The sequence below is a fragment of the Coccinella septempunctata genome, chromosome 1 (assembly GCF_907165205.1).
Source record: "Coccinella septempunctata chromosome 1, icCocSept1.1, whole genome shotgun sequence".
NCBI classification, from domain to species: Eukaryota; Metazoa; Arthropoda; class Insecta; order Coleoptera; family Coccinellidae; genus Coccinella; species Coccinella septempunctata.
Window position 1 is genome coordinate 33,356,204 of NC_058189.1, and position 24,230 is coordinate 33,380,433.

At 37.5% G+C, this 24,230-nt stretch overlaps 1 protein-coding gene across 4 annotated transcripts in view; it reads right to left on the reverse strand.

The window, feature by feature from the left end:
- The window catches only part of LOC123323018 (WD repeat-containing protein 47), a 186,291-nt gene that overhangs the window by 76,728 nt on the left and 85,333 nt on the right, over positions 1 to 24,230 (reverse strand). The window lies entirely within an intron of this gene.

Genomic DNA, 24,230 nt, shown 5'->3' on the forward strand with positions numbered 1-24,230 from the left:
CACAAAAAATTAAATTACATACGGTTTTTATTAATTTTACCAATTTAATTGAAAGTAGAGGTCTTATATCCAACAAATAGATTTTATCATTTTCAGTGATAAAATTACTTGAAATTATCACAGATTAATCCGAATGCAAATCTGTTCATTCTCTGTGTTTCAGGTTTGTGACCCAAAAATAAGGGCCTGATGATGAGAGGTTGAAGATTCAATTTAATCAGGAAAATTACTAAATACGGAATAAAACTCTGTAATATAAAATTTTGGTTATTGTGTTGTCTGAAAATTCAGATTTGACCAGGTTTATTGGGTAAATACCTTGTTCCCTTTAGTTTTTCCTCTTTTTCTCGAATATTATATCAAATATAAAAATTTTTGATATGCAGTGCGTTTTTTTTTTGTTCAATCTTATTTATCAGTTTTTCCTAGGCCGGACTTGAAAAAAATCAGTTACTATGTCAGTATATACTAGTAGGCTTGTAGATCTAACTTTATTGGTAGATAATAAACGAATTAATTCAGATGCATAACATCCGCAGATAATTAAATCAACGAATGCTACGATCTAAATCGAACTAACAAACTACCATCGCTCGAAGTATTACCAGAATTTTCATTTCGTCGACAAGAGTAGATGCTGACGAAATGAAAATTCTGGTAATACTTCGAGCGATGGTAGTTTGTTAGTTCGATTTAGATCGTAGCATTCGTTGATTTAATTATCTGCGGATGTTATGCATCTGAATTAATTCGTTTATTATTTACCTGCCTTACTGTTGAAGGCGTGATCCATTTCTTATTATTTATTGGTAGATTTACGTTTTCGGGCAGATTCGCCTCGGCCTAGGCTGTGGTCAAAAACATGATCAAACAAACATTCCGAGTCATTCACTTGACAGGAGAAGACGTGCTACAGTGCTCCTAGTGCTATAAAAGAGAAAGCGGACGAGAAAGTCGAAGTGTCACAGTGCCGTAAAAGAGAAAGCGGAGGTGAAAGTGCCCACTAACCAAGCTACGGAATATTTGATTCCGTCTGCGAAGTTTTTGTAGGTTCTATATTTGTTATCGGAATTTTAATTCGTTAAAATTCTCAAAGTTGGTGTTCATCCTAAGTGTCCAGAGAATTTCTCGTTGGTACTGCAGAAAACATCAGGTGAGCTTATTTTTCGTATCTCTTTTCTGATTTTTATCATAGCGTATAAAACATTCGACTTTATACCATAGTTTTATATTAGACTATTTTAGTGAAGATTTCTGAATATTTTATTATTTTGAGATTTTTGATTATAAAACCATGTCGGAAACCTCAGATAATGAGGGCTCCTACATGGAAGCGACCGATGCTGAAGAGTTCAGCGAAGGCGAACACGAGGAGCTTGTAAAGCTCAGAGAAGAAAATGGGCAGTTGAAAGCTCAAATAGTCAAACTGACTGAAACTGTGTCACAGTTGGTCGGTGAGATGCGCCTATTGAGGGAGGAAATGACCCGCAACAATATGACGAAACCTCCCACGTACGCCGCAATCACAAAGCCGGTACAGGGTTCCAAGAATAATTCCCTTATAGGAACTGTTTCACAACCCGAAACAAGGAAAAATGATACAACCCAAGTCGCGAAGGCCCCAAACGCGCCCCCAACTAAACGCGCGCGAAAAGAAAGCTCCTCTTCTGATGAGGAGACTGTCAAGAAGGCAATGGAAGTGCCTAAAAAAGATAAAATTCCACCCATCACGATGATGGGCACCTCAGATTGGGTAGAGATATCTAAAGCTCTCTACACAAAAAGGATAAATTACAACCGTGCAACTACAGTTAAAGACGGTATAAAAATCATCGCGTCAACCGTAGATGATTTTAGAAAAATCACGAAATTCTTCGAGCAGCGTGGTAAAGAATTTTTTACCTACCAAATGGAGGAGGAGAAGAAGATATATGCCGTTATTAGGCATTTACCAATCGACGCTGATCTTGCGTTGATTAAGGACGACCTGATATTCCAGGGAATAACAGACGCTGAGGTGTCCAGAATGACATCGAACAAGACAAAGAAACAAATACCTCTCTACCTGGTTAAAACCCAGAAAAAGGAAATATTCGAAGTGAAGCGACTCTACAACCTCTGTATTGTGGTTGAGCATAAAAAGAGGCCTGAAAGTCCAAGCCAGTGCTTTAGGTGCCAAAGGTACGGGCATGCACAAAACAAATGCTCCTTCCCGTGGAGATGCGTAAAGTGCTCAGGAAGCCACAGCAGCAATGACTGCACACTCACCAGAAAAGGTGAAGAGAGAAATGCCACATGCGTCTTATGTGGAGAAGAGGGCCATCCAGCTAGCTACAAAGGATGTAGCGAGTTCAAGTTGGTGACCAGAAAGAAAAATTCCCGAAAATCAGTTGAACAGAAAAAGAAGGTAACAAAAACAACAACTTCTGAACAAAAAATTCAGGAAGTAGCGAAGACCCAACCTACAGAGCAGGAAAAGAAGAGGGAGACTCCGAAACCCGTCCAGAAAAAAGAAGGACAGAAAAAGCTTACAATGAAACAAGCTGTGAACAGTCAACAAGATAAGAAAAAGATATCTGAATCAGCCGATGATTTAGATATCTTCACAGAAAAAATTTTCAACAAGATAATGTTGAAAATTGAGAGGGAAATGGAGAAAAAACTCCAAGCATTATTCAGTAAACTGAATTAATGGACCTTACGGATATTAGGAAGAAATCCCTCAAGATAATCTCGTGGAACATAAACGGGATCAACACTCGGAAAGCCGAGATAGAACAAATAATATCAGAAAGACAACCTGATATTATAGCCCTACAGGAAACAAGAATAAACCGGAACAGAAGACTGAATTTCATGAATTATGAAACATATAGATGTGACAGAATTACAAACACCGGAGGAGGAGTAGCAATATTGGTGAGAACAGATCTGAAACACTACTTTAAAAGTAGATCCGACGAAACACAAGGAAAAACAGAAAAAGTGACGATTGTTGCCGAATTAAATCGGCAAAGAGTCGAAATAACCTCGGCGTATAAGCCACCACAAAACAATCTATTGGAAGAAGAGATAAACAACATGTTGGAAGGATCAAACCCGAAAATCTCCATCGGAGATTTCAACTGTAAATCCCCATTATGGAATAGCATAACAGAGAATAGAAATGGCAAAAAACTCAAGGATTTCGCCGAAAAACAAAATGCCATAGTTATTGGACCAGAGCTACCGACATATCTTGCTTTTGGAAGAGGAATACCAGATGTAATAGATATCGCGATATTGAAAAATATAAGTCAAGAATTCTCGATTGAAACTTTGGAAGATGGAACCTCAAACCACAATCCCGTGGAATTGACAATTGGAGAAGAACCAAGAGAAAAACTGTTGGAAATAAGAGAATATACCAATTGGACTAAATACAGCCATTTAATACAATCGGAAATAACAGAAATTCCAACAATAAACACTCCAGACGATCTGGAATGTGCGGTTGATAAACTGGAAGAGATTATATTGAAAGCTTACGAAAAAAGCACGAGAAGAGTGAAGAGACCAGCTCCAAGTCATCCGCATGGCGATACGCCTAAAGAAGTAAAAGATCTTATACAAGAAAATCGAAGACTAAGAAGAATATATAGGATGAACAAAAATGATCTGAATAGAAGGAACCTCAACCGACATAGCCAAGTTCTGAAAAATGCCCTGAAAGATCTAAGAACAAGCAGATGGAACAAAAGGGTGCAAGAACTGAATACAATCGATCATTCTGCATGGAGAATGCAAAAAAGCCTACGAGGAGAAAAGACTAAAATTCCACCCCTACACGGAGAAAGGGGAATGGCTTATACCAATACTGATAAGGCAGATGCATTGGCGGACTCGATCGAACGAGAATCGAGAATAAATTACAGGATAGACGACGATAATGAAGATTTGGAAGAACTGGTTGAAGAAAATGATGAAGAAATGGATGAATTACCAGCGACTGCTGAAATAGACAAGCCAACATCGCCAAATGAAATCAGGGAAATAATAAGAAGTTTGAAGAAGAGGAAAGCTCCCGGAAGCGATAAAATAACGAATGTTATGTTAAAGAAATTACCTAGAAAAGGTATAGCCGCTCTAACAAATATCGCGAATGGAATTATGAGGACAGAACACTACCCAGAAAAATGGAAAACAGCAGAAGTCATAGTATTCAATAAACCATTCAAAGAGAAGAAGTTTCCACAAAACTACAGACCGATAAGTCTACTGTCGGCTTTAGGAAAAGTAGTAGAAAGAATTATCGCCACGAGGCTAAATGAGGAAACCGAAAATCTGGAACTAATTCCACCAGAACAGTTCGGATTCAGAAGAGAGCATTCAACAGAACAACAATTATTGAGGCTCACAGAGTACATAACAGAGGGATTCCAAAATAAACAAGCTACAGGTCTTGTTTTACTAGACGTCGCCAGAGCATTCGACAGAGTATGGCATGAAGGATTAATATATAAGATGAGATGTGCTGGATATTCGATCAAAATATGCAAGTTGATACGGAATTATCTCAAAAATAGAAGATTTTACGTGAAAGTGGGAGGAGAATGCTCCTCAACAAGAGATATAGAGGCTGGAGTACCCCAAGGATCAGTACTTGGGCCACTTCTGTACAACATATACATCCACGATATTCCGAAAAATCCAAGAACCATGCTAACGTTATATGCTGACGACACAGGCATAGCAACTCGACACCGAAACCCTGAAATAATAGAACGAGTTCTACAAGAGTCGATTGACGAAACAAATGACTGGTGCATAAAGTGGAAAATCAAGCTCAATGGACAAAAGAGCCAAGCAATATTACTACAGAAGAGAAGACTGCGACCCACAACGAAACTGGATGTTGACGGCGAAGAAATCGACTGGAAAAATGAAGCCAAATATTTAGGAATAACGCTTGACAAAGGACTTACTTGGAAAAGTCATATCAAACAAGCAATCGACAAAACGAAAGCAGCGATGAATAGACTCTATCCTCTGATAGGAAGAAGAAGCCACATGTCGAAAGAGACAAAATTGAAGATAATCAAAGCCGTTGCTAGGCCTCAACTGACTTATGGATCAGTTGCCTGGGGTTTCGCGGCAAAGAGCCATATCAAAAAAATTCAGGCCACTGAAAACAAGCTGCTACGATGTGCAATAGATGCACCTTGGTTTGTCAGGAATAGACAGATTTATAAGGACCTGAAATGGGAAACCATAACGGAATTCATGAACAGAAAAGCAGAGAAATTATTCGAAACAGCGAAAAACCATCCGAATCAAGAACTCAGGAGACTAGTGGACTACGACCCAGAGGAAGACAAAAGGAGAATGCGAATTTACCGAAGGAGACCAAGAGATCAATTAAAAAGAGATTAAAATAACAACAGAAACTTATTGAAAAATTCAATAAAGTGTTAATCCAATAGAGGATAAACACATAAATCCCAGCACGATAGTGTGCGAGAAGAAAACCGATCAAGAGATGAACGGTTTATAGGCAAATGCCCGGAACCAAAATTCAAGAAGCAGTAGGGTTTTTAGTGGGTCTCGAGCTCAGGAGAGTGAGAAACCCCACACTGTTCCCCCTCAGGAGATGAGGGTGGTTCGTCTGTCTTGCAGATTTTCCCCCTGCTACATCAAAAAAAAAAAAAAAAAAAAAAAAAAAAAACATGATTCTATGTATCGGATCTACACTCCGCGACCGGTGCCATTTTTATGTTCGCCTCATAGATAAAACACTTGAGCTGAATTACACAGATGACACTTGTGGTTCATCGCATAGGTGACACTTGTGAATTATCAATATGTTCGATGGTTTTCCTTCGACACCGAATGGAAAAATGAATTTAATAAATGTCTTTTCCACCATTTTCTTACGCAATTTTCGGGAATTTGGGGATCGCAAAAGTGGGCAAGAAAGTATTCATCTGTTAATTCGGTCCTTGGTGACAAAACATAAACGATCCAATATAAAGGGCTCCGTGCGATATCCCTATTTCAGAAAGCTTTGCATCTTTCGCCCAAACGGCAAAAATAGCCGAAATTGAACTTTTTTGGAAACTTTTTTAGGCGACTTTCCGGGCTTCGATCTCGACGTCCGATACCTCTATGTAAAGAGCGTTTCGAGGACTCTGAGCCCTGCGGGCTCTTCTAGAGCGTATTATCACCTCTTTGTTTACCAATTCTATGGCCCTTTTTCTTTAAGTATTATGAAATGATAGTTTTCGCGGAGAATAAACGCACCAAATATCATCAAAATATAAAGGGTGGTTTGAAAGTTACGGGTAATTGAAGAAATTGGCAAAATTAGTAAAACACTCTGTAACGTAATGATGAGAAAGATATCGCTTTAAATATGGGTTATTTTGACTCACTTCAGCGACCTCTTGCTACCACTAGCTTCCGGCCATTTACCAATGAATCACACTGTAGGTATATCGTAGATACAGTAACAGAGATAAAAGCGGTAATGGATTTTAGCTCACTACGATGGCCGTATTTTATCACCTAGTGATAGACAATAAGTGTCCGAAATCCTTATGAACATCAGTAGAAAACAGGGTTCAACAAATTGTGCCCAGCAGAGCGAGTATCTGGACTAGTTAATATAAGTGGTTCGCAGAAATTCAGCGTGATATGCGGCCGACTCTCATGTCATGTAACAACTTTTTTTATTGTTGCATCCGCCCTCTCACCCTAAGTACGTTATCACATCGAGTCACTCAGGATTCAAACCAAACAAATAACAAAAAATCAAACCTTCTCACCTGTTGTAATAAGTCATATAGTGACCGAGTACCGGCATGGAGTCCCTTCTAGGTCCCATGCCACTGAACACCAAATCCCTCTTCTGGTATCCATTTCCAGCAGAATTTTTCCTGCTGACCGGCTGATGTGCGCCCTTGGTCGAGTTCTTCCTCGACACAGTGGAATGAAGATCGACCGAACCTCTGCGTCCGTTTTTACCGTGCACGTCGCATTTGACGTCCGTCTTTTTCTCGACCTCGATGTGCACCTCTGGAACGACGACGGTAGGAGGCGACGGCGAGGGGGAGTCGAGCGTCTTCGATTCGAGCTTCACGTCGTTGAAGAGCGACTCGAGACGTTTGATGGCGGCCGCGTGATTTATGGCGATACTCATTTGAGATGCCGCTAAGGTGACACCTATCGTAGGATATTCATTATAGTCGATTATAAATGAGTTATGTGCATTGCAAGGATTTCAATCTTCAACTGAAGCGATTGTACTCTTTTAATGTTATCGTTCAATTCCGATTATAACGCCGTTCTGCTGATGTTACGACGGCAAATTTCTGCTAATATGTATTTCGCATAATACTTCATATCGCAATTTTTTTTAGTTGTGAATTTTCGAATGCAGAATATATCGAAACCCAACTAAAATTAAAGATTAATAAGAACCTGTCCATACTTGATGAAACTCTATTTTCGACGTAATCGTTATTATACCATTAACATTAGTTCATTCGAAGAATAAAGCCTTCATAGACCAAGGCAAATAAGTGAATAATAATCATAGATCAAGGCAAATAAGTGAGTAATAAACGAATCTAATTCAGATGCATAAAAATTAACAAATGTTAATTTCACTAAGACAACCACCATCATTCAAAGTATTATTAGGAAGACCATTTCATCGAGGAAGAGTAGATCCTGATCATAGTTTCGATTTTATTTGACCTCGACAGTGGAAAATGAAACGACTTGATGGCCCTTTTATTCGGCCAGTCGTACGAAGGAGTTGTCCTTTTTAGTGTTATGTTTATGATATTCGGGGCAAGGGTTGCTACAGAATTCGAAAGTGAATTAAGTTGGATCTCCTTACCTGATAGGTAGCGTCTGGTTATGGTCATACATCATAGCGTCTGTTGGCATCGAATAAAAATGCCATCAAATCGTGATATTTGATGATTTGTATATCAATGGATGTTATGTACCGAATTTATTCCGTTTATAAATATTAGTATAACTACGATAAGCCCGCCGGGCAAAATCACCAAATCTAACTCACAAAAACCCATAATAAATTTTTATAGGGAATCCAAAAGATGGTGTGAACGAGTTTCACCGTCTGTGACTCATTGTCATTGTCAATGTCATTGCTGTGTTCCGTTACGGAGAATAAATCTACAAAAAGACTCAAAAACAAAACTATCGGTGCGATCAAACTTATGAAATCTTAGGACTACTTGCGACTGTGTGCCCTCCTATGACTGAAGAGACCCAACCGTGACCTACAGATCCTTCCACACTCCGGGCATGGATAGTCACCAACCAGATCTGGCCTCCGCTGTATTCTTCTCGAGTCTCCATTATAGCTGAAGACCATCCTCCAGTGTGACCTATCTAACGCTAGTTGTTCACAGTTATGATTAGCATTAACTGATTTTAGGGATTGATGCAGTATATCCTTAAAACGCTTATACTGGCCTCCTGGTTTCCGAGCTCCCTCTGTGAATTCGCCATACATACATAGCTATTTTGGGAAGTCTCGTGTCTTGCATCCTCAGAATATGGCCGCTCCAACTGAGTCGGGCCCTCGTTACTTACGTCTCAATTGTTATACAACTCGCGCGCTGCAAGACTTCCGCATTTGAAACTTTGTGAAACCATCTGATGTGCATTATTTGTCTTAGATGACGTTGTTGCGTTTGTTCAAGCTGTTTAATATGTCGCCTGTAGGGCGTCCAGCTTTCGCTTCCGTAAAGAAAAGTTGGGAGGACCACAGCTGTCTTGGTCTTCAGATTGAGGTCGTGATTTTGAAAAACTTTGACCGAACATGAGCGGTATAAGTCTTTTTCCCACAATTACCTAGCCTAAACATTGGCTTGAACAGGATATGGCTATCTGCGTTGCTTAAGTTACGTCTTAGACCTTGTCGTCTCAGGATACCTGTGCCACAAGATAATCTAGTCGAAGCCGAAACCAAAGTTGCACTGACAGCGTTACCAGTGCAGCTTTTAAACGCAGCTTCTACAAAAAGATGGATCACTCTGGTAGATTTGAAAGAGTTCTGGGGTTTGTGATACAAATTTTGAATAGTTTCGTCAAATCGTGAATTCTAATAAAAATAACAACTTCACGCGGCGCCGTTTTTTCCAAAAAAAATAGGTCTGTGCTTTTTTTCGTTGAAGAAGAAAGAGTTCTAGAGTTCTCGATGGTTTTTAGGAAGAGTTCTGCGAAAATAAAAATGAAAATTAGAATATAGAACATCGTCCGAAAAAGGTTTCATCTGTGATATCTGCAATTAATATTTACCTCAGTTGGGTAAATTCGTGAGTACCCTTGGCTGTTTGCAACTAACCCAACACACGTCCGATTTTACCCCAAGTGATTCGGGTAAATACGGACAGAAAGGGTTTTGTATTTCTTGAAAAAAACAATTTTGTTCATTAATCCCGTGAAATTATAAATGATAATTCTATAGTTGATTAACCAAAGATTAATAAATTGATAAAATCAGACTGATTAATTATTATCTACAAGTGTGCAAGTTCCCCATCGTCCCCTATTACTTAAAAAGTAGTTTTCTTTTATAAATTACTAATGTTACCGTGATATTACCGATTTCCCATTTGCCAGTAATTTTACATCACTAGCCACAATTGCACAAAATCATCAGAAGAAACCATAGAATTTACAGGGTTCATTTCATCTTCACGTTGTTGCGACTAACGCAAACGACGAGCTTGACTTCCGAACAATTAGAAAGCGTCACGAAAAGAAGTCCTTATAGTAACCAGTTCAAATAACATAAGTTACGAGGTAAGGTAAGGTCAGTTCTACCAGTCTTATTTGCATTCCATATCGAATTTTATTGGGTTTTCTTAGCTCTTTGCATCGTCCGAATGCTTGATCTATGGGCTTACTCGCCAAACGAAAAAACGTTACGTTTTTCTTCATTTTTTGAACATAGGAAGAAAATGTATAAGAAAAGGATTTGGATCACTTTTCAACGCTAATCATCAGCGACGTTTAGGAGAAAGGGATACATATTCAAATATTCGGAAAACCTGTCGTCAGAAACCTATCATCTGATGGGTCAGCTATTCTCAAACTTAAAGCATGCTAGGTACGCCAAAAAAAAAGCTAAACGTTCCCCAGGTAAGTATCATTGTTCTTGGTCGATGGCCAGTGCAGAAAATATACCAGACCTCTGATCTATTCTCGGATCTATCTAAATATAAGGGCAGATCTTTATCGCAGGTATATGTACTCATCCTCTTGTTACCAATCAGTTTCTTGATATGCGGGTATAGCGAACGAATCGAATGCGGTTCAACGTTCAAATATCACCTGATCGATCTCAATTCATTCGATGGATATCAAACACCTCTTCGATACGAATAAAACAATTTGTATTACAATATAGAATAATCTGTCCATCACTAAAAATAAAATCGGGTGGGTGAATCAATTCATTTACATTTTGTCACCTGAAATGCGAAAATGGCGGTCGATCTGACCTGTCGAACTACTAAAATAGGAGCGGAATGACTGGCGTTGGTGTTCTTATGGGTGAATAATTGTACTTTTCCATGTCGTGTCGCCGTGAATGACGATCCATGATGGATATTGAATAACAAACGGAGCGTGCTATATTTATTCAAATCTGAACAGTCAATATGATAATCCATTGCCTTCGCTCTAATGTGAAGTCATTTCCAGTATGAAAATAATGAAATTCAGATACAAAACACCCGCCATAATCATTAAGGATTATTTACTTCTAAGTTCTGGTAGATTTTATACACTCTAGTACCTCACTATCCGTCATTTCATCGTTGGACTGACCAATTAGGCTTTACTCTGGGCCTGTGTGTTTCAAATATTGTGTCGAAAATAGTGAACGACATTTGACCCTTACAATTGTTTTTAAAATTTGAATTCTATTCTTTCATGATTAATTTTTTGTAAAGATGGAGAATCTTGACCGCTTAGAGCCCTTTGAATACTTGGTCAGTAACCAATTTCCTCTCTGTTGTGGAGGGTGACTCAGGGGTGCCTACTTTATTTCTATATTTAAGCTGTTAACTTGGTTTCCGTGATTTCTTTCGAATGGTTAACTGTTTCCATTTTTTCCATTTCCTGTGGAGATTACTATAATTACCCTTGTTTCTATTAGAAATTCAAAAACATTTTATTTTAATAATTTTTCGAATTTTACGTATTTTACAAACCCTATATCCCCGAAAAGGCTCTAAAACAAACCGGTATCGACAATTTAGCGGCAAATCCGAAAATATGTCAGAAATGATAAATTTCCTTTTAAAATGCATAACCCATGAGTGTATTTTATATATTTTCGGACTATTGTTTGAACAAAAAAACATGTCGATAGCTTGGACCACGTACCCCTGGGTCACCCAATATGTATTTAACGGTTTTGGCCGATACTTATGAAAGAAAATCCGTTATTAAACTAAATAAATATTATTTCCCTTTATGGTGAGTTTTTACTACTAAAAGTATTTCACATTTCACTAATGAAAATGATTGGGTTAGACTCTTCAATGAAGAATTTGTGGTTCAAATCACTTCTGTCAATCAGTCTGACTTTAAAAACAGTTATCGATTGAAATTCTTTAGGGTTTTGACACCCAAAATCAATTGAAAAATTTAAATAATCGATTTACTCCTGTGTGAATTCTCGCATTAATTTATCAGGAGCAAATCTGATGGAAAAAATTGTTGCCTGACAATGAATGAAAAATCATCAGATTGCAGATCATGTGTGTTCTAATACAAGAGACCACATGATGGATTGGAATAACACTAAAATTTCAATGACAGAGCCGGATCATTCTAAACGAAAAATTCAAGAGTCCACGTGTATTTTGTTGGATCGAGATAGTAATTTGGCCAATTGTTCAGTAGCAATAGATCGTATTTGGATTAATTTAATGAGGAACATGAGGAACATGAGGAACTGACATCCGGTAATTTCATAATTAAATGAATAAGCGTCTCCATGTGTAGACAAATTCTGAAGATTTTTAAGAATTTCTCTGATGAAGGAGTCTGACATAGACTCAGGCAACATTTTTTCCATCTGATTTGCTCCAGCCAAATTAGTTCAATTATTATTTATGCAGGAGCAAATCGATTATTTCAATTTTTTAATTGATTCTGTTTCAGACACTGGGAGTGAAAACCCTAACGAATTCCAGAAGATTTAAATACAGCATCTCGTGAAGGATATAAACAAGAGATATTCCAGGTTATGCAAAATCCGCTCGATAGTTTCGGAGTTCCCAAAAAATTCTGTAACGCATCTCAGAAACTATTCTATGGATGACGCTCAAATTGCGCAAGGCCAATCAAAACCTCATTTCAGAGTCGAGTAGTATTTTAAACTTGATCAGATCTGTAATATCAGGTAGATAAATATTTTGGTACCAAGCAGCGTCGGATGGGTTCTGTACTTGGATGGGCGACCAGGTGATTATTTTGAGCAGCACCTACTAATTTCACGTTAGTGATCAGAATTTTTATGAGTTTCCGATTTGTATAGATATAGCCAACTGGATGTAAAGAACCAAAACTGATCTTTTCTGGATGTTTGAATTTTTGTAATTTAGTATATTTTTACTGCAATAAATTTCTCGACTGAAAAAAAATGAACATATTCAAAAAACCCAAATGCTCTTGAATGATGTAGAGTTAAACAGCGCTCAAAATAAACCGAGCAGACGTTCTGATAATTCCACATTATCAATCGATAATCGTATAATCGCTTCAGTTGAGACAGAAAACAAACCTGGATTGAAAAGCGAAGAGGAAAAACGCACAAGTTTCACTTGAAATTAGGAACAATGAACAAAAACCACCACAGAATCAAGCGAAAACGCTCGCACGATCGAGAGAATACGCGGGTTACCACAGATCACGATGACTACTAGAGGAGACCGACGTCAGCTGAGTGTGTCAGCTAGTTCCCATAACTTCTGGCGCATTCCTTCGAGAAGTGGCATTGGAAAGATTTCGCAGGAATCGGTTTCACGCTTCTTTTACTTCGTACGCGGCAGGATTTGCTGGTGTGCAGATGGAAATGCGCTAATTTGTATCGAGCTTTCAACGACACTGAAAATTGACCATGACAATGTATATATCCATTCCTACGAATTGTTGGAATCTCAATACATTCGAATTGAAGAGATTTGAAGAATGTGAAACTTAGGTGTCGATAAGACAAGAATTCTTGATGACAAACTTATTGTTCTGTATTGGGAAAAAGTCAAGAAATTAAAGAATAATTTGTCTTGACCTATTCTTGGCATATTAAAGATCTGTAAATTGACACCGTACATGGTGATTCGCCGGCGAACTTTTTATTGCGTTTCGAGCAGTTGCACTCTTTACCCCGTTTAGTTAAGCAAGGTTATTATTACCAAGAAAATATATAAAAAAGGCTCAATAGGAGATCTAAAATACTCGGCCTCCTTCGATGTATGAGGGGTTCAGAGCTGAAGTCCAGCAAGTCCACGCAGCCTAGAGGCAAACGAAGAACTGATGATGGAACCACCGGAAACCGAAATCATTCCAAAACCGGCTTCACCAACAGAAATCAAAGAGATCATAATGAAACTGAAAAACCGGAAAGCACCGGGAGAAGATAGGATAACGAATTATATGTTGAAGAAATTGCCTAGAAAAGGAATAGCAGCCTTGACGAATATAACAAACGGAGTAATGAGGACCGAATACTACCCAAAGAGATGGAAAACTGCAGAAATGATAGTTTTCAACAAGCCTGGAAAGGAACGGAAATTTCCTCAAAATTATAGACCGATCAGCCTACTATCAGCACTAGGAAAAGTCGTCGAGAGGGTTATCGCCAAAAGGCTGAATGAGGAAACAGAAATGTTGAAGATAATCCCACCCGAACAATTTGGATTTCGACGAGAACACTCGACTGAACTCCAATTACTACGGCTCATAGAATACGTCACCGAAGGAATGCAGACCAAACAGGCCACAGGATTAGTTCTGATGGATATCGAGAGAGCTTTTGATAGAGTATGGCACGAAGGCCTAATCTACAAGATGAAAAGAGCAGGATATTCGACCAAGCTATGCAAGATTATAAGGAATTATCTGAGGAATAGAAACTTTTATGTGAAGATAGATGGAGCAACCTCTCAAACCAGACAATTGGAAGCGGGAGTGCCTCAAGGATCGGTACTTGGACCTCTGCTTTACGTAATATACGTTTATGATATCCCGAAGAATGCTAGGAATATGCTCACCTTGTACGCAGATGACACAGGAATAGCGTTCAGACATCGACGCCCAGAGATCATACACCGGAGACTGCAGGAAGCCATAGATGAATTACTCAAATGGTGCATCAAATGGAAAATCCAAATCAATGGAAGAAAGACTCAAGCAATATTACTGCAAAAGAGAAGATTGAGGGTGGAAGAAAACCTTGAAGTTGATGGACAAGAGGTTGAATGGAAAAATGAAGCAACATACCTAGGAGTGACGCTTGACAGAGGACTTACATGGAAAAACCACATCAAATGTGCTGTTGATAAAACAAAAGCCGCAATGAGTAAACTTTATCCACTCATAGGCAGAAGAAGTCATATGAATAAGAACATCAAGTTGACGATGATTAAAACTATTGCGCGACCACAACTCACATATGGATCGGCGGCATGGGGCTTCGCAGCCAAGACCCACATCAAGAGAATACAGGCCACTGAGAATAAACTCCTTAGAATGGCGATGGACGTACCCTGGTTTGTTAGGAACAAACAAATCTACAAGGACTTGGAATGGGAACCAGTTACAGAATTTATGAAGAGAAAGGCGGAAAGGATATTCGACAAAGCCAAACAACATCCAAATGAGGAACTACGAAGATTAGTCGACTACGATCCAACAGAAGAAGCTAGAAGGTCAAGAACCTACCACCGAAGACCGAGAGATCAGTTAAGGATTTAAATGTAACCAAAGAAGAGCTTAACCTATAAAAGCTATAGGCAGCATACAACTATCAACACGACTATGATCGTGTGAGAGTCCAGAAACCATAAGAGTCAACTGGTTAATAGGCAAAATGCCCGGAACCTATGAAGAAGCAGTTAAGGGTTTTTAGTGGGTCTCGAGCTCAGAGAGTGAGAATCCCCACACTGTTCCCCCTCAGCAGAGGGTGTGTTCGTCTGTTTGCAGATTTTCCCCCTGCTACACCAAAAAAAAAAAAAAAGCCTAGTTCTGAGATTTAATTTAATTTAGTTCAAATACTACACCAATCTACAGCCTAAGCCAATTACAGCTTGGGAAAACAAATTACAAATAACACAAAAAATTTCATAATAAATCAAGAAAATAAGATATACAATAGATAAATGACAAGACAGTTCCTCACAAGAATTGTGATCCCAACACAGCTCTTCTAACATCTGAGTGAGAACTGTTAAAAATATCTAGAGCATGTTGAAAATTGCAAAAATCATGGCATATTCTGAATATTGGCGAAAACCGAAGCATGTTAGTTCGTAGAAACGGAAGATAAAATGTTATTATATTTCGGACGGGCAACCTCGGGACGTGAAAACATCATATAAAACTCTTTCGAAAACTTTACTGAAATTGCACAAAATAACGATAGGTCTATAATTTTCAATGTCTTCTCTGCAGCCCTTCTTGAAAATAGGGCAAACCCTGCCCTCCTTCCAAATGCTTGGAAAGCACAACTTAGAAAGTGACAGCCTGAAAAGCGCAGTCAAAGGCTTGGCGAAAATGATGGCGCAGTCCTTCAATAAAAAAGATGGAACACCATCCGGGCCAGCAGTCATGCTACCCTTGCACTCCCTCAAACAACCCAACACACAAACCTCACTTATATCAGGAATAGGAAGAACCTGTTCAAGACAGTCCTGGCTTCCATGGTTTTGTTGTAGTCCCGAAGAGCTCACAAAAGCAGCCTCAAAGGAAGTTGCAAAGGCATTGGCGATGTCCCGAGGAGCCCATAAAACGGAACCATTAAAATTCATTGACCCCGGAACAGAGGAACCTCCACGAATTTTATTCAAAGAGCCCCAAAATTTTGATGGACACCTCGATAAATCTCTCTCAGCCTCCCGACAGAAACTGACTTGAGCAACAGAGATTGCACTCTTTAGTTCTCTGCGAAGCTCCTCAAGCATCACCAGAAATGATACATCACCAGTTCTCCTATAGGCACGACGATAACCATCCTTGACCCTTAGCTTAAGAATAATATCCCCAGTAAACCAAGATGGGTATCGGGACCTCCTACCAGATGTTTTAGGAAGACAAGCTTCAAGGATACCATTAAGACATCAACACTCAAGAAATCCCAGTTAGTGCTCAGCAGGCAATCATAGAGCAATGCAAGGTCAGCTCTCCTGAAATTGAAACTCTTGGAAACCCCTCACATTGAATTATGCTTAGGATGCGCCGTTGACCAGGGCATGCAAAACTCCAGAGGAGGATGAGGTAAATCAACAGGTACGAGATAGAAGTCACGATCATATGACGTCGACTATAGATAAGATCCAAAACCTTACCGTTTTCGTTAACAACATTATTGACTTGACGTAAGTCCATGTAGTCCAATAGTTCCTGGAGTGCCACCATCCTACCAACAACATAGGAAGAAGGTAACTGAAAATCTACAAATTCTGGAATATTGAAATCCCCAAGAATAATGACATCGCAATCGTCGAGAAGCAGATATGGCATATCCGAAATAGCCTCGAAAAGTCCCTCATATTGTACAAGTCTCGAAGAGGGAGGTAAGTAAATGAATGGCTTAGAAGTTGTTTATCACCAATCAATTCAAAAATGACTTCTTTATTTATTATTATTCTTATGTAAGCATATGCTTACATTCTAACCTTTTGAAATCTAAAGAAGTCACTTTTGAATTAATTGGTGATAAACAACTTCTAAGCCATTCATCTCAAAACTTGGCTGCATGGACTTGGTTCACTTCAACTATGAAACTCATATCCACACGCCACTAAAGACTATAGGGTTATACTATATACTCTATAATCTTTGCACACTACTTCACACAAGCGCGCATTAGCGTAACCATCATATAATCAGACAGTGCAATTTAAATAATAACAACGTTTTGGCACAAAAACTATTTTAAACTTTACGAACTACTATTTATCTATCGATACGCCACCGCTAACGGACCCAGTTTTGTCAATTGAACTTGATTTTGCCACATTCTACGTCATCACCCCTCCAATCGGCTTTGAACTGAATTGCAACTTCTATCTATACACATGGACTCTTCAGTAAACAGAACGTCTGCTGAGCCATTCAGCTTCGATTCTGACTAAGAATATTAACTAACCAGCAATAGAGAGAAACGGAAGTTTTAGTTAAAGCATGAAAAATGAAACTAAAGCGACTTCAACAAAAGCCTGTGAAAATAAATCTGAATCTGAAACCGTAGCTGCGAAAGCGGCAGTAAAAGGAAAAAGCAGCAGCATTCACCAATGCAAAGTAGCGGTAGGTACTAGTGGTATTACTGACAGAAAGAAATTCTGTTTCGAAATTCAGGTGGACAAAAGTAGCAACGGCGAAAAAATAAATAAGCCAAAACTACACCATGTTTTCATAAACATGAAATAAAAGTAGGTACTTATTTCATATTGAAACATGTTATCTTTTTCACGAATAAACACGTTTTAGCGTATTCATGGTTAGACAAGATATTTTAAAATTTCTTGTTTTTTTTTCACAGGAACGGAATCTTGATATTGATATGAAATTTCTTGTCCAGTCTTGAAATTCTGAGAATTCTTCTTCTCTTGATCTTGTCCTGAAATCAAGACAAGATCTCGTTGTGAATTGGGTTGAACAGTATCCAAATATAAGGCAGAACTTGCAGTTCTTCCACCTTCTGAATTTAACACACGCCGATCATGTTGCCTATGATGAATACCAAACGAGACCATGAGCAATAGCCTCCAACAAAATCTGGATTCACTACTAAAGTAACGTTACTGAACAAAAAATTTCATTGATATTATTTCTTAAAAATTGCAGTTTTCTACGTCTGCAGACTAGAAACACGGTCAAAGATGTTGACAGTAGAGTGATAAAGAAAGAAAGTGCCAATCTATTCAAACAGCTCCTGAGAGGTACCACATATACAGGGTGAGTATTTGACTCGTACAAATACTTTAACAGTAGATACTTGAGGTCGAAAGAAACGGTTCTATGGAATGATTTGAATTTCGGAATAGTTTTTCATTTATTGGATGAATCTTTTTCGAACACAAGATATCACCCACCTCTTTCATTTTTCTCATTATGACCATTACGTACCATAAAAATACCAAAAATTCAAAAAACCCAACTCTTGAATATATGAACGTTTTGTGAAATTAAAGTATTCTTCATATTTCCACGTATGAGCTTGCTTCACACCATAGGTTGTATACGCTTTGTAAATTAAAAATATTTATCATATTTTCTTGTAAATGCGCCGTTTTCGAGTAATTTAATGTTCAGAATTAAAAAGTATCTGTAAAATTTGAAAAATTGGGTACTTTGGCGGAATACGACAATGTTTAAAAGATGTATAGTGTAACAGATTTAGCTAATTATTCTGAAAGAAATTTTGTGGTACAGCCCATTATGAAAACTTAATAGTACGTATTTATAAATATAAATGAAACCCTTTTTTGTTGTTGTCATTGCATCACGTAAAAACGGCTGAATAGATTTTATTCATTCTTTAAACCTTCCTGCTACTTGTAAAAGGTTCTTGCGGAAAAAAACTTGAGAACAACAGCCTGCGAAAATCAAGAACACTAAACGAAATGTGAATTTTGCGCGTAAGTGTACAGGGTGGGCAAATTTCGATGTTTTAGCACCACATCTTTTAAACCAGAGGAGATAGACAAAATCTGATACCCCATTCTCGTTCTCTTTTTCTGAGAAACTAACAAGAGTGTAGTCATTTTCGGCCACCTTCTTTTGTTTTCGAGTTATAAGCGAAAATTGGAAAAATGGCGATTTCGAAATAAATTTATAAAATATTAGAATTTTGTATAGTCCTTTAAAAAGTCTAATTGAGTTCATATTAGGTAAAACCAAGAGAGACTGCAAACCGCTGATTGGCAATCCTCGCTATAAAATATTAACCAAACTTGCTCCAGATATTTCTCATACACAACATCCCCGCTCATCGTCAAAAGATTTTCTTCGTATGTCAGATCAGAACGTCCTCGAATCGAACTTCGATGGGGCGTAAAATAGCTGAGGAAAATACATTAACCGATAATCTGCGATGTCAAGTGATGAATTCAATCATGGAGGGCAGGTAACGTCGTTAGTGTTCAAGAAGTGAAAAAAAGCAGTCAACTGCGAAATAAAAGGGCGATTCCAGTAATAGACAATTTAATTCGGGTGTTCGATCAATTTCATAGGTTCAGTTACACCGGGTGGTAGGAAAAACCGAAAAAATGGTTGAGTCGATTCCAGAAAAGCATCGAGTTTAGAATTTTTTTCATCCCACTGTGGACACACTGCGGTGTGTAAATCGGGTTGATTTGATTGATATTATTTACTCTTATGATTTTTTTTAATTGTTTTGTCGGTAAGGTAAAATATGTATTCACCGAAAAGGTAGATCGCTGGGCTTACTAGTTCTTATCGATATTTTAGCAGATTAATCGAAACAATATCTTCTTGATGAAGTTGAATTGAACCCACCAATTCATGTAGAGATAAAATTTCGTGACGGTATTCATTAGGGTAGATGTACAGGGTGGACAAAATTCGTTGTCTATCTGAGGGGATCTCGAAAACTATAAGAGCTAGAAGAAAACAAATGACACATTTCCTAGCATTTTTTCAGAGAAACAAAGAATAACGAAAACCGTAACCTCCTACGATTATTCCTTATTGAGTTATTAGCAAAATTTTGACGATTTCGAAAAGTTCTCATAACTTTTTTTTCTTTGAAGTAACAGATTTGAAACTTGAACCTTCTGAGGCACTTTTATACGTGGAATCTACTGACAAAAGATTTTATTCCAATTCAAAAATAACAAATTCAATAAAAGTTTGCTTTAAAAAAAACTAAAGTTCTCCTAATGATTCGAAATGAAAAAATATTTTGATCTCGTCACTGGATTCTACGTAAAAAAGTGCCTGTAGAAGGTTCAAGTTTCAGATCTGTAACTTCAAAGACAAAAAAGTTATGAGAACTTTTCGAAATCATAAAACTCTTATTTTTTGCTGATAACTCAAAAAAGAAGAATCGTAAGAGGCTAGGGTTTTCACCATTCTTTGTTTCTCTGAAAAAAAGCTTGGAAATGTGTCATCCGTTTTACTCGTTCTCTTATAGTTCCCGAGATCCCTTCAGTAGACAAGGAATTTTGCCCACCCTGTATAATAATACTTGTCCTTTTATAAAATAATTCGTTTTTTATTATATAATTATCGTATTCGTACTATGTATACACGGATGGATCTCGCAACAAACTTTCATCTGTTTCTGTACCTATCTATATGAATAGATGGATTTGATTGAATATTTTTTTGCTTCTTTTCAGAGCATTAAATTGGAGTATTGTTCATTATAAATCTTTTTTTTCAGTTATCGCTGTTATTGCATATAAACATTTCCTAATATCTCTCAATTAAATTTTCCAAAAAAAAAAACGTTCAATACGCATATATTTTTTTATGAGCCTGAATTGGAGGTTATGATGGAAAATTCAAAAGGATTGCCCATTTCACCCCTCTGTAGCTATGGAGAATCGATCAAAACTTCAGACCTAGGTGCACTCTATTCCAAAAATACCACCGTAAAATTTTATTTGTTTATCTCTGTCTCTCTGAATTCTCGTGAATGAGATATACAGGGTGTTTCACGAGTGGTTGGCCATAGGCTAGTGGTGAATGCAGCTCATCTAGGTCTGCTCCTTTTGTACTTTAATCCATTAATTTCGGAGATACAGAGTGATTTATGGATTTTGGCCTTAATTTTCTATATCGATAACATAAGAATGAGTGGTCCGATTTTAATGAAATTTTGTGGGCTCGTTGACTTCTAATAACCCTTCAAGAAGGCAGATGCAAGCTGATAATAAATAAATAGCTGATAGCCAGGACAGTCCTCAGAATATTGAGATTAATATTTTAAATATCAAAATCTATATTTGCTGGATCAGTTGCAAAACTTTGGTATTCAGAATTGAAGAAATGACATTTTTCTTTATTTTAGGGAATACGCTCCTGTTTTCAATTATTCAGTTATGATTTTCATTGCCACCTGCGGATATTTTGTCTAGCAAAAGCCATCCCTTCAATTATTTTTCAATCTGAGACAACAACACACTAAGGCCTGGTTGTTCAGTTCGGAATTAAAGTTAATCCTAGATTAATTTTGACATTTCCGTTCAATTCTGTCACGTTAATCTAGGATCAACTTAAATATCGGCTTAATCCCGAACTGAACAACCGGGCCTAAGTGTTTAAGCACAATGTCTAAAAAATATATTTGAAAAATGCATTATTAAACTATAAATTCTTCCGAAATTATCAAATACATAATAGATAGAATGACGGGTGAGAACGATCATCGTGAGTGTGTTTGTTCTGTAAAGCCCGTTTGCAACAGACGAGAATTCTCTAGAGAATTCATGCGCCGTGAACCTACTTTCGGTAGAATTCACTGTTCAGTTGAATTCAAAATAATCTCTGCCGTTTTCTTGCCAATTCTCCAGAGAATTCTCGGCTGTTACAAACAGGCTTCAGATAAAGAAGTTCGTTTTGCTCAGAAAATATGGATTTTTTGTACACTGAATTTTCATTATGTGAATTAATTTCGAAGAAAGATATCACCCGTCCTTTTGCCATTTGCCATTTGATAATTTTGAAAGAATTCATAGTTCAATAATACATTTTTCAAAAATGATTTTAAGGCAGCGTACTGGAACACTTGGTGAGTGTTGATGATTCAGAATGATAAATAATTGAAAAGAGGGCTTTTGTTGTTCAAAATCTTGGCAAGTGGCATTGAAAATTATAACTGAATAATCGGAAACAGGGCTGTATTCTCAAAAATGGACCTGAAATATGATTTCGTTCGTTTGTTTCTCTTTTGGAACAAGTGTGCCATGCGATGCGATGTTGGTTATAGCCAACCTCTCGTGAAACACCTTGTATAAGGTATATCAGATAAGGAGCTGGTCTCTAACCCAATAATTCTTAATGTGGAAGTGAGATAAATACACTAGGCTCATGAGATGTGAGATAGAAAGCCAGGGCGGTATTTTATTGTCGTGTGATGAAGCGAAATTATGCTATGAATGCTTCCGAATGCAAGTGATGAAAAATTAACTAAATTATGACTGAAAAGTCGCAAAGAAGTATAAATGATAAAATATCCGATAAATTGTTATTTTCTAAATTTATTGGTGGGACATGCCTCATAGGACGAGACGCCTCTGGTTCGAAAACGTCAATCCCTCGTTTTTCTTCGAGAACGTCACATCTTCATTTTATGTTCAGAGGATGATTGCAACGGTAGGTAAAGTACAATTTTCATAGAAAAATGAGTAATTTTCATAGAAAAATGAGTAATTTTTCCAATGATTACCCTTATTATACTAATAGACCAAGTCTGAAGCATGTAAGTTGTTTTCTCCTTGTCGTAAAAACCAACAAAACTTCGATTTATCGACCAACTATAGAAGGCCGCGACTACCGCATTTGTTTTTTTTTGTCACAAATATCGGTCAGCGGTAAAACCGCTGTTAGACGCTTGAACGCGCAGGATATCCGTCCGAAGAACTTGATACCTCTCAACAGCGTCCATGATAACCGCCCACCAGTGAGTACGATTATGAACGCTCTCAGCAAAAGTAAACAACACAAATGATTGAAATTACCCCGAATACAAGGCATAAGGATTTTGGTTCGTTAATCCAAAAGCTTCATGAAATGAAATCTATAAAAAATAATAATAAAAATATACACACAAAATAGAGAAAATCAGGTGGAAACAAAAATTAAAATTACCATGATTTAACTAATCATTCATCCCCTGTGACTTATATGTACCTGAATGAACACATTTGTACCACGGAAGTACCTTCCTTTTTTTTTAAGTGTGTTTTTCGAGTTGATTATAGTGATTGGACTTTCACAATCCCTAGAATAAGAGAGTTTAACCAAGTGGGTTAAACGAGAGCGATAACAATCTAGATATCTAGAAGATAGGTGAAGTTGGGCATTATATTATAATTGAGAAATAATCAATTGAAATTCAGGAAACTATCAATTTTATTTCAAATTAGTAATGAAGGAAACATAATTTGAAGAGCGCTGCTGCTATTTTAAATATCAGTATGGATAGTTTCTGCAGCGAATTCGAAAAACTCATGAATTAAATTCGAACTTGCATTTGTAATAATAACACAAAATGAGTAAAATTACCAATTGTATTCCTTTCCATGAACGTGTACGAAAACGATGTTAACGATCTACAGCTCTACAATGTAATGAACATGAAATTATTTCACTTTCTTCGGAATTACCTTTTCAGTTTCAGTTTCGATTTCTACTTGCGGCGCCTTTTTCGCAGCTCTCTCATCTCAATAATCACTCCTTCAACATTTAACGAGTGTAATTTGCTTGTACACTTTCGTTCACGAGAACACGCGGGAAACTGGGAGATCACCTACATTTTTTTGTTCTAGCGAAAAACAACACGGATCTATAAATGATCATCATCACAACAAAAATTCGAAACCTATTTTGTAAACACGGTATTCGTCGGTTTTACCAGGTTGCATGAGGAGAAGCGATATAATGACCGATATAATTATTGATAAGTAGTTTAAACAATATTGTACACATACTAGATGAATCGATCAAGCAATATTTCTAGGGGCGATAAAATGACAAAAAACAGCGGAAGCACGACCTTTCCAAAAAAGACCTATTCACCTCATTATTGAAAAAATATTTTTGCAAAAATTTGAGGGGTGATTCCTTGCCAAAAATCAGTGAATGTTCTTTCGAGCAGCCTCTGCTCAGATACATACCATTGAAGATAGCACCTGAAAAGCAATTTTCAATTTTCTTCTTAGAAACCAGAAAACTGGCAGGAATGAAATTTACCAGGCATGCTATGAAAGTGACAAGGCAATAATTTC